The sequence below is a fragment of the Primulina tabacum genome, chromosome 5, assembly GCF_025594145.1.
Source record: "Primulina tabacum isolate GXHZ01 chromosome 5, ASM2559414v2, whole genome shotgun sequence".
Taxonomy (NCBI): Eukaryota; Viridiplantae; Streptophyta; class Magnoliopsida; order Lamiales; family Gesneriaceae; genus Primulina; species Primulina tabacum.
Genome location: NC_134554.1, coordinates 14,145,425 through 14,158,496, shown reverse-complemented (window position 1 = coordinate 14,158,496; position 13,072 = coordinate 14,145,425). Strand labels below are relative to the sequence as shown.

Here is a 13,072-nt window from a genome sequence, read left to right as displayed (position 1 = left end):
TAAATTCGAAAAAAAATGCTAGTACAGCAGTATAGCATGCAGGCAAAAAATGAAGAATAGACTAGATAGATAAAGCATGTGAAAATGGTGGAAATTTTATAAAATGTGAAAGGCAAATGTATGTAATTAATCAACAAATATTTGTTTCTTTATAAATTTACGTTGCACATACCCTCAGAGTGGCGGCTAATGCATGAGAACAAAAGAATGAGAGGTCGTAATATTTAGTTTAAATTATTAGAAATTAAAAACATAAATTTAAATAAATTTATGTCATTCGAATGGTTTTATATATAGAGCATGTCTTTTGTGAGATTATTTTACGAATCTTTATATGTGAGACGAGTAACCCTACCGATATTCACAATAAAAAGTAATACTCTTAGCATAAAATTAATACTTTTTCATGAATGACCCAAATAAAAGATCCGTCTCACAAAATACGACCCATGAGACCATCTCACACAAATTTTTTCCACATATATGTTTTTAAATTTTAAGCTTTTTGTATTAATAGTGGCACCTTATTTGTGCTATATAGGCCGCATGACTTTATGAACAAATTTTATGTGTGAGATGGAGAGTGTATTTATATAATCGGACGTTTTATGTATTTTTTTGTCACAGGACATAATATACAATCATGTATGCGCGACTTAGGTAATATAGAAGAAAATGTTCAAATTAGCAATTTGTGAAAACTCTCTTCATTGGGGCTTATCTAGGATCTGCTAAAACACTGACAAACTATATATTCTTTAATGTTTGTGTTTTTGTTGAAGCATTCTCTTCCAGTCGCCATCCACCGTGCACCCTATACTTTTAATAGCTAAGTAATACGCTGATCGAATTGAGAAATTTCCCATTTATGAACTCCCAACAAATATTATCAGAGCAGGTCACGTCTTCTCTCAAAATCACTGCTGCAATTTTATCTTGAATTTGTGATGGGAGAAGACCAGACAGTTTGTTCCAATCCCAATCTTCTCCAATCCTCCAATATTCGAATATTGTATGGTGCATCTCTATCAAACTAATATCCTTGAGCAGGAATTCATATAACGACTCATTCCCAGAGGTCCACCTCATTGACAACTATTTTCTGGAACCCTTCTTCAAGAGAGGCGCAGCTCTAGCAATCCTATGCCATATGTCGGCAGAGCCCCTCTTAATGCTAATCTTGTTCATGTCGTACGTAAGTAATCACCAACAAGAACTTGGAGCCCATAAAAAATCCTTTTCTTTCACCATCCTCTACCAAGCTTTGCCAAAAAAGCTATATTCATATCATGAATGGATCTAATCCTCAGGCCACCTTCTGCTTTAGATTTAATGACGTTGTTCCAACTTACCAAGATGACTTTTAATTCGTTCGCCACTCTTTCCTCCCCATAAGAAATTACTAATGATTTGCTCAATCTTAGAACAAAACTCCATAGGAATAGGAGTGGTTTGCATGGCGTAAACTGGGAATTGCACTCGTATCATATTTGTGTCGATGCTGGTCTCCCAGCAAATGACAAATACTTTGTTTTTCATCCCTCTAATCCTTTCCAAAATAGGAGAGTGTAGTTCTCGAGTCACCCAATATTGCTCCAAAATTATAGAACGAATAAAAAAATGGATATCTAATCTGAGACCAAAGTTATTAAATTTGATGTTAAACCATTTACTTTTCTAAAAAATTATATATTTTAATTTTGGCAAAAATGTGTATGAGGCGGTCTCATGAGTCGTATTTTGTGAGACAGATCTCTTATTTGGGTCATCCATGAAATAATATTACTTTTTATGCTGAATATCGATAGGGTTGACTCATCTCATAGATAAAGATTTGTGAGACCGTCTCACAAGAGACCTACTCTTTATTTTTTGTTTACCAATTTCAAACTATGGTCGCTAATTAGATTGACCTTTTAAATAAGAATAATAAATTAATGTATGTTTATTTCTGAATTAATTAACTTAAATAATGACAAACTAAGAAGATGAAATTAACTTAATAAATAACGCATCGGGATCGCTAATAAAATTCAACCGTCTTTATTGCTAATCAAACCGATATATATCATCCCATAAACAAATAAACGCATTTATTCTCCTCAACAAATTTAAAGATTGTGAAGACATTTCAAAATATTCGTAACTAGAATCTTCGTAGCTAAACAATGGAATTTTTTTATTACCATACATGATTTTAATATAAAATTAGCTTTTTGGTAATAAATAACTGAATCACAGATAATTATATATATGTAATCAGTTTTCTAATATGACTATTAACATATTATAAAATAGTTATTATTTAAGCATAATTCCAAGTAGTCGCTTTGGCCGAGTGGTTAAGGCGTGTGCCTGCTAAGTACATGGGGTTTCCCCGCGAGAGTTCGAATCTCTCAGGCGACGCAGATTGTTTTTTTTCTTCCGCTGAAAATTACAAAATAATATTCATCTGTCAAACGAAAGTTACACCGCAGTAAATATACCATTTATTTAAGCTTAAAACTCACTTTTCAGGCCAAAGACACATTGTCCAGTAGATTATGATCCTTGTCTAGGCTTATTAATAATCATTCATTTATTTAATTAATGTAGCTCATAAATGATCGGAAATCAATAACATTTTCCTAATATATATCTATTACTTGTCATTTTTAGTATTTATTTATTTTATGTTATTATTATTATAACATTTTTTTTTATATATTTATGAATATGGATGAACTTTTCTACACAAATACAAACATAACCCATATACTTATTCTCATACTCTCGGGTGTTACAATTATGCCACTGCTAATTAAAATTAAAATTAAAATGATATAAAAATACAAATTGGAAATGAAACTCTAAACTTATGGATAGAAATTAAATTTCTGGAGCGATTTTATTTATTTTAAAATTCTAATGATATGTCTACATCCGATTTTCAACTGTTGATGCACCAAAATGATTTTTCACTCTGTTTTGAATTTCTAGTGACATGTATAGGCATGCCAACTCGTCTGGACAAGCTTGATGCGGGCTCAGGAGGAGGCCTGGCCAACATAAAACATGGGCCAAGATTCTACTGGGTTGGGCCACCCGTTCACTAGTAAGCCCGTCAAAATTAATAGTCAACAAAATAACTTTATTCCATTTCTTTTCTTTCAAATTTACTTATATGGGGTGGATTTGAAAACTCTCAATTACTGTCACGCCCAGAGCACGGGCTCGCACCTGCGTTACTGTATAATGTGTCCCTATAGCAATTTCTTCGTATTCGTCCTCGTTTTATAAAAATTATTAACTCAAGTTGCTATAAAAGTTCATTGTAAGCTCATTATAAACTCATTTTAAATCTTTAATTTTTAAGATGTGAGACAAGGGTATCACAAACACCCATCCTTCAGAAACGCGACGTCCTCGTCCCGGCCTGACAACTCGATCCACCAGCGCCGAGAATCTAGAGGTGGCTCCTACAGGTTCAAGAAGTGGCTCCCGTCATGTAGCACTTTGCCACGCAGGTTCAAGAGATGCACGTAGAACTTTGCCCCGCATAGCACTTATTTCTCGGTTTTCTTGCTGGTGACCGGGTCTTGATACCATTCTGTCACAGTCCCGAGCCCGAGCCCGAGCCCGCATCTGCGTGACTGCACAATGGGCCCCTATAGCAACTACTTCGTATTCATTGTCGCTTTACGAAAATGATTAACTTAAGACGTTGCTATAAAAGTCCATTGTAAGCCCATTATAAACTCATTTTAAATCTTTAATTTTTAAGATGTGGGACAAGGATATCACAATTACACCGTCGAGGGTTTTTAAAACTTAGTTTGAACATTTAACTTTAATGATTTTTCAATCCATGTAGATGCTTTTATAAGATAGAATAGTTTGTTCATATACTAGTTAAATACCTTCAATTTAAAATCTAAAGCCGAAAATTGTTTCGTTGCAAAAGAAAATAATTACATATTTCATTAAGACAAAGTATATATAAACATAGTTCATCATGGCACATGAATACATGATGTTGTACAAATTAAAATTTTCGAACCAAAACAACATGCACTAACTAAACGAAGTGGAATTAAAGCAGACTAGTAGGAAATCAAGAAGAAAAGAAGCACCATCAGCAGCCCCACTCCCCACGGCGTGCTGCTGCCTCCTTGACCAGAATCTTGGTTTAGTCTGGTCACGTAGACGAGGGAACTTTGGAAGGTTGAGTTCAAGTGCAGAACCAATAAAAACAGCAGTGGCGACACTATCAAAACCAGCTTTATTTGATCGAACAATCCTTCGAAGAAGGAGTTGATGTATGAAGTAATACCGAAGAACATGATGACGATGAGGAGGAAAAGCAGTAAATGTAAAGGTAGATTGGATTGAGGAGATGAACTGTAAGTGTCCGACATATAGTTCATCTGATAATTGTTGAGGTTTTTGGACTGCATTTTGAGATGGAGCAAATTAAGATTTGGCAGAGTGTATGGTGAATATATATGATTTATATAGAAAGCATGTGGATCTTTTAGGTACATATATGGTTTATTATATTCTACGTACGTCTTGCATATTGTATTAGTTTTGACAGGCATGATATATAATAAGTAAGAATTATAAAAATTGAATATAATTTTGCTTGAATGGAACGAGATGAGAGTTTTATGTAGAGTTTAAATCGAAGGATTCTGAATTTTTTTTTAAAAATAAATTACTGTCTTGAAAAACATAATCAAAATAAGACACGAATCAACATATAATATTGTCTTAGGCCAGAGTTTTGAACTTTTGGGATACGAAAATTGCTAGAGACGGCCCCCGGCCCTATGACGAAATGTAGGGTGGTTGTTGCTTGGAAAAGTTATTTCTGTATAGTTTAAGAAAGATCATGGTGATGGATATATAACTTTATCCATGAACTTATATTTGGCATAAGAGTAGGTCTCTTGTAAGACGGTCTTACAAGACTTTATTTGTGAGACATGTCAACCCTACCGATATTTACAATAAAAAGTAATACTCTTACATAAAAATTAATAATGTTTCATAAATGACCCAAATAAGATATCATTCTTACAAAATACGACCCGTGAGACCGTCTCACACAAGTTTTTGTCTTGGCATAATAGTAAACAAAAAAATTTTAAAAAATTATTGTGGATGACTTATACATCATTTAACACCAAGATTGTCAATTTAGAATGATATATCACAATCAAATTCAAAACTGATAACAAACTCTTACTTATCTTTATAAAAAACGATTTTTTTCCTCACGTTAGGGGAGATATATTTAGGTCATTGGCGACCCCTTCTACGTATATTTATTTATTTTTAAGCATGCATCTATGCCAGAGTGTAATTAATTATTGAAAAGCTTAGAGATGGGCGGCCCTCACATTTGCTTTAAATTTGATACAACACAGATATAATAGTATCAAAGTTAAATTATTAATTAAATTAATTAAGTGGAGTTGGATTACAGGTGTAAGCAGATTCACACCTATAGACAACTAGCCATGAATCAAATTATATTATCCATTTATTATATATCTTTCTGTGTACATTTATGTGAGTATCAATGATATAATATTCACCTATTTTTTACATAATTTTTTTAGTTTCAAATACGAAATTGGTAATTAATTAATTGGAGTAAAAAGAAATAAAATTCCTTTAAAACAAAGAAAAAGAAGAAATAAAAGTCGACCCATATTAATTTTGATACTATGAAGTTCCAAATGACGCCGGAAGAAAACGGGGTTCCACATGCCCATGTTACTTTTATACATCTATTGTGGAAAATTGAGTAAGCTTCGATCGTTATCTTGTACTTAATTATAAGCTGTATCTCTTTGCTTTTCGTCAAGAATATTTTTTGCTTATGCTTACATACACCGGCGTCAATTGAGCTTCAAGTCAAATATACTTTTTTAAAAAAATGTAAGTTCCATCTGAAGATATTGAAACAAAATTTACAGTAAAATTGAAATTTTTTGAAGTGTTTTTTCAACATTGAATCCAAATTAATCGGAACTCGAATAGGGTCGAACCCATTATGAGCACGGACTAGGAATATTTGTTTTTTTTTTAATCCATATTTTGCAATAAAATAAGTAATGTCACTCTTCCAACCTAATTTTAAACTTTTTTATTTATTGCATCTCTTAATTACTCTTTTAACTCAACTAGACCAAACAAAGTGCTGGTTTAAACTTACATGAACGAGAGCAATAATAACATGAGTGATTTTCCGGGAATTTTTGTCAAGTTGCTGAAGTTGCGTCGCTTGAAAATTTTAAACTTCACGTATAATAATTTTTATTTTAAAAAAATACACATTTAAACAGCTATACATATATTATTGCTTCACTTATGAGAATATATATATATATATATATATATATATATATATATACCACATTAATTTTATAATCTCGACAGAACTAGTGTGGTGATTCACTAAACTAATAATAATGGTGATAACAAAGAATAGCTTAGAGCCGAAAGTGCGTGGAGATTGGTAGGAAAGCACGCGGATTATGGGCCAAAGTCAATAATTAAAATTAAGTGACGAAAATGGTTTGGAAATTAATTAAATAATTTCATCTCATATACACATTTGGCTTCTACATTCATATAAAGTTTACTTTTCCTATTTTTGGTTGAGTTCATGAACGAACTTATTCATTACAATCATTTCTCCTGGAAAATATGATTTGTGATTAATTAAATAAAAATAAGATAATTCAATCCATAGAAATGAAATAGATATGACACATTAAAGGACGTTTAAGTGCATCACAATAAGCATCTTTAACGTATTAAATTAATAGAGATTATCATAAACTGATAGACCGTGGAGAGAGTGAAAAATTTATAACAATAAGTTTACTTGAAAATTCAAATTTTTGGATCGTTATTCTTCAAAAGATCATGGTGCATCATTAAAAATGATGCGGTTTCAGCAGTCTGTGAGTTATCTTCCACTGATAAATTATTGAAACAATGGAATCATGTTGTTATTGCGCTAGTTCCAAAATCGGCGGGTGGATCCTCGGTCCATGAGTATCGACCAATCTCTTGTTCCACAGTTTTCTACGAGATCATTTCAAAATATTTGTTAGTAGGCTGACAAATGTGATGGGCGAGCTTGTTGATGGGGCATAGGCGGCTCTTATTGAAGATCATTCTATTGTGGACAATATCCATATCGCACAAGAGTTGTTAAGGAAATATGCTCGCAAGAGAGGCACGTTGAAAGTGGACTTACAGAAAGCTTATGACACAGTTGACTGGGATTTTTTGATGGATGTGTTGACTTGTTTGAATTTTCCTTGTTGGTTCATTGAATGGATTATGGCATGCGTGACTACAACATCCTATTCTATTATGATCAATGGTCAAATTCTATGGATATTTTGATGGGAAAAGAGGCTTGCATCAAGGCGAACCTCTCTTCCTTCATATTTACATTGTGAGAGTACATCCATCGTTATCTGTTATCCCTAAAATAAGTAGTGATTTTGCCTCTAGTGATGTTGTCGTTGATGTGATGCTCTGTTCGAATGTTTTCTATTTTGCCTGGGTGGTTGTTGGTGAAACACATGGTGAGAATTATAACAACTATGATCAACAGACATTTTCTCCTCAGGCCTCTAGTCATAGGATACCGATTTATCCTTTTTAGAAGCAAAGCTGTACAAGTTAACCTTTAATATATCCATCAACAACAACACGGTATATCTTCATCAACATCTAAATCATCAACAACAAACATTCTATCACAGAACTTATTATCGTTATTCCAAAAATAAAGTTGAAAATATTTGGGTCCGTCCTCTCAAGGCACAAGAGGAGACAATTAATGAAACATTTGCCCGGACACACAAAATGTATAGATCTCACGATTCAACTAAGCAAGATTTTTATAAGACGAATGTCGAAAGTAGTGAATGAAAATATACTACTATACAACTAGATACTTCGACGGAACAAAAGAGCAGGGGACAACTCATGTCACGCCCCGAGCCCGGGCCCGCGGTTGCGTGACTGCACAATGGGCTCCTATAGCAACTACTTCGTATTCGTTCTCGCTTTATGAAAATGATTAATCCAAGTTGCTATAGAAGTCAGTTGTAAGCCATTATAAACTCATTTTAAATCTTTCATTTTTAAGATGTGGAACAAATGTTGGAAAGTTGGAGTAATTGATAAGGTCAGCATTATCTTGCCAGAAGCCCAACAAAACGACTAAAGTTCGTAAGAAAATCTCCGGGCCGGACAAATAAGACATGTTGGGAAAATCTCGACGTCAAACACAAAGAATAACAATAATAATAATAATAATAATAATAATAAAAAATAATGGACAATAAATTCAACTCACGATGCTCTGTTTTATGATAAAGGAAAACTCATAATAAAAAACGCAGTATCATTTTTGCATAAAATTTGTTTTCCTATAACATAGAATACAAAGAGATTGATACAGCAAATGATAGTAATTTATTCATGTTTCTCGAAAACGGTATCATTTTTGCGTAAAATCTGATGTGTTAATTGGTAATGCATTTTTAAATTTGGTGAGTATAAAGAAGCTAGCCTCGAGTGTATTTAGAAAGAAGTTCGTGGAAGGGGTTGAACCAGATGTGGTTACTCTAGCTCGTATCCTCAACTGCTGAGCTAATTTAGGAGTACTTGAATTCGAGACATTCGATTAATTTCAAATGACAGTCAACGTATTTTGAAATCTACACATCTCACCCATCATTTCAAATCCCAGCCAAGATTTGACATTCGATGATTGATCGTGTTTCTAATTTGTTGATAATTAAAAATTCTTCCCTACAAGTTGGTGTAATCTTGACGGTCTCAAATAAGCAAAATTAAGTTTGCAGTTTTGTCGATTCCTTTCACGCAAAGGTTTACGCTTTAACAAAGGCAAAAGAAACGGAAGAGATCACACAACTATTTTGTTCCCCAAAAAGAGTCCAGTTTGATGCCTATAAAACTTTATAACTTCTCCCGTAAGACGCCTTTAGGTGCTGAAACTTTTTTATATTTATTTGTTTGCGATTTTAGTTTTATATGTTATCAAATTTCAATCGAACTAACGGTTATATATATTTGTTTTATTTGTAATTTTAGTCTTTTTCTGACCAAAAACGAAAATTGTCCCTATTTTAATTTTTGCTGTAAAATTTGTTATTAAATTACCATAGGCATACCTAACTTAACAAACTCTCATCGGATGGATGAACACGTATGTTCTAACATGAATTTTGTTACCAAATGTAATTTGAAAAAAAGAACTATAGTTTCCGTTGTTATTCTAGGTTTCTTGCTTTTCCTTCCATCCCATAAATTTAATTCACGATGAATTTCTTTATTTTTTTCTATATAAAAAAAATTTATGAGAGGCGAAATCAGATTTTGACGTTTGACAGTGTACGAATAAAACATAAATGGTCTTAAATTTAGAAATTTTTTTATTATATATTAAAATAAGCTAGCTGTTAAATATATTAAAACATAATTTTCAAACATATACTTATTCTGCTTTTTGTTTTTTGAGCTGTTGAGAAGCATGTTACGCATTTTTCAACCTCTACACAAGGAATTTTTCACTTGAAAAAACAAATATTGTCTATTTTGGAAAAGTAGAAGTATGCATGAGAGTTGACATTGTATCGACTCAATTATCTTGTGACCTTCTTCATGTCATGATAATGAATATATAATGTTTATTTAGATTTCGTTATGGCATGATAGTATAGCCAAAAATCTTTTATTTTTCGACAATTTTAGTTCCACGTAGTTATATTAAAAGAATTTTCATCATGTGTCAAAGATTAATAGTCGTATTAATTAAGAAAATATATTATAGCAGTGACGAGTGTGATATTTCTTGTCCCACGTGGTAAAAATTAAATATTTAAAATGAGTTAATAATAAGCTACAATTAGCTTATATGACAACTTATGTTAATTATTTTCGTAAAGCGAGGACGAATATGAAGTAGTTGTTATATGAGCCCATTATGCATTCACGCGGGCGCGGACCTGAGCTCGGAACGTGACAATATGGTATCAAAGACGGTCACCGACAAGAAATACCGAGAAATAAGTGCTATGCGGGGCAAAGTGCTACGGGCATGAGAGCCACCTCTTGACATGAGTCACCTCTTGAACTTATAGGAGCCACCTCTAGATTCTTGGCACTGATAGATCGAGAGATCAGGCCACGGCGAGGACGTCACGATCAGAAAGAGAGATGATTGTATTACCTTTTGTCCACATGGTAAAAATTAAATATTTAAAATGAATTTATAAAGAGTTATAATGAACTTTTATAGCAACTTAGGTTAATCATTTTCGTAAAGAGATGACGAATAAAAGGTAGTTGTTATATGAGCTAATTGTGTAGTCACACAAGCGTGGGCCCGAGCTCGGAATGTGACAACGATTATCCAAGTTATAATAATATTCATTTAATTATAACTACATGCAAGAGTCATATTTCTTTCTATTAAAACTTGAACCAAACTGCCAAACATGTGAATTAAGAGTTTTCGATTGTGAGAAATATATTCTAAAAAAAGAAATTGTATAAACAGACCATTTTAATATATTTGAGAGTTGATATTTATATTTAAAACTCTATATAAATTTAAATATTTTAATCTAACATGAAAAGAGACCAGTCTCCCTTGAACTTAGGAATATTTTGCATAATTCTACTTACATCAACGGGTAGTTATATTGTTAGGCAGGAAAGTCTGAACGCATGGAGAAAAAATTACTTGTCAGTAGGTCCCACCTCGCCAAAATTTCGAATTACAGTTTCACATATGAACAAGCAGACGAGCTTAAAAATTAAAAAAAATTAAAAAATATGAAGAGATCACTGCCAAATTGTATTTTCGTTAAAATGGGAAAAAAATGGTGGTATCTATAATATATTATTAAATTTAACCACCTCATGTAATTAATTTTGGTATATATATATCACATCAAAGTTTCTTTACAATTTTATCCTTCATAATATTTGTAAGCTAATTTTGTTGGTGTTAGTTTATTAGTATTTTTTGTATATATATATCTATTTTTTTCGATTTTTTCTTCAACTTATCTCTATTTTATCTAACAGTTCAAACTATCTCAATAAATCTTATTTACTATCTCAATAAATCTTATTTAATCTTTAAACTATAAGTATAATGTCCTAATAAAATAATCACAAAAACTCATGTGAGACAGTCACACGTGTCAATTTTGCGAGACATATATTTTATTTCAGTTATCCATAAAAAATATTACTTTTATACTAAAAGTATTACTTTTTATTATAACCCGTCTGGCGAATAAAAATCTTAAGATTGTTTCACAAGAAACTTACTTTAAAATAATATAATATGTATTTTACACAAAATTATGAAACACAAACGGAACACTATATAATAATAATGTCTTCTGTATTTTTAAAAAAATTATTTCTCAATTTCAATGGTTCAAAAGTTTTAAAAATCATGTTTAATTTTGTATGCGAAACACACAATATATTTTAAGATACTATCTTTAATTATACCATGTCAGTATCCCTTGACAATTTTAGTCGGTACAACTGTTAAAAAATATATAATGATCTAAAAAATATCCATGTGATCATCTCACGAATGAATTTTCTGAGACTAATATTTGACCCAACTCGACCCATGAAAGATATTATTTTATGTCGAAAACATTATTTTCCACTGCAAAATTATCATTTTTATTAATTATGTTATGAAAAAATATCATATAATATATCCTGATTTGAGTGAAAATCTATTGTTTCATATAAATTACACTTTATATCAAAAATATTGTTTTTCACTGTAGGTATTAATTGGATTGACTCGTCTCACGAATATATACCCGTGAAAATATTGCACAAAAAATCTACGTTTTGTTATTATATATTTTGTGTGTGGGCGTGTTCTAGCTAGTATTGGGTTGTGGGAGAAAAAATTTTCTACAACATTTTCTGTATTATTCTCAGTAGCGTTCCTAATTATTGAGTTGTAACTTTTATTCATTTGAGAGTTTGCCATTTAGACAATAAGATTTTTTTTTTATCATTAAGTAAAATACTAAAGTATGTTAAAATTTCTATGTGTTCCAACAATGAAATCTTAAAATAAATTACATGCGAAACTGATAGTTAATATAAGAAAATTCTAATGTATATAAATTAAATTTGTTAATTGGACATAGTGAAATGAACATGCAGCGATTTTAAGAAAGAAGAACTTAAACTAAAGACTACCTGATTTATTAAAATTCTAAAAAATCAAATGTCCTTAATTACTTATTTTTGACAGTTCAAATATATTAATTGGAGCATAGATAATATATTAAAATTTATATAGATACACGACCATTTACCCAATTAGAACATATATACAAGACTTTTTTTTTTTTTGTCATTAATAATACATGATCGAATTCTCTATTCAAAACACGTTCATAAATAAATTTACAACTTGAATAGAGAGAAAATCACAAATTCGCCGTTTATAACTACGTGATCAAAAATATGATTTCTCCTTCGATTAAATTTGAAGTAATTTTGTTCAATACACACAATATTGTGAAATGTTAAAAGAGCATAATGTTATGCAATTCAAGCGCTTACATATATTAATAGTGAGTTTGATATGATTAATGATACATTGATTGATATGGATCATTGCAAAACTTCTTTCATTCCTATTTTTTTTGTTTTAGATATGCTGAATTTACTTATACAGAAAATTTAATTTTCGGTCCTATATGTTTTCTATTTTGTGATTTTCGTATTTTGTGTTATCAAACTGCATTCTTGTATTTTTGCAATTTTTTTACAATTTTGTCTTTTTAATCAAGAACGTCGATGTGTCACTGCTGCGCATGTTAGTTTAGAAAAATGACTAAAATTATCAAAATAAAAAATAATAAATAAAAATGAAATCTAAAGATATAAAAAATAAAACTTGCGAAACACAAAAATACAATACCAAAAAATACAATTTTCACTTATATGATAAAAATTAGACTATATACAG

The 13,072-nt window shown here is 31.2% G+C and overlaps 1 non-coding gene across 1 annotated transcript; it reads left to right on the top strand.

Moving 5' to 3' along the window:
* The first annotated feature begins 2,324 nt into the window (after positions 1-2,324).
* TRNAS-GCU (transfer RNA serine (anticodon GCU)) lies at positions 2,325-2,406 on the top strand. Its single transcript has one exon. It is a non-coding gene; the product is annotated as a tRNA-Ser (tRNA).
* The last annotated feature ends 10,666 nt before the right edge of the window (positions 2,407-13,072 follow it).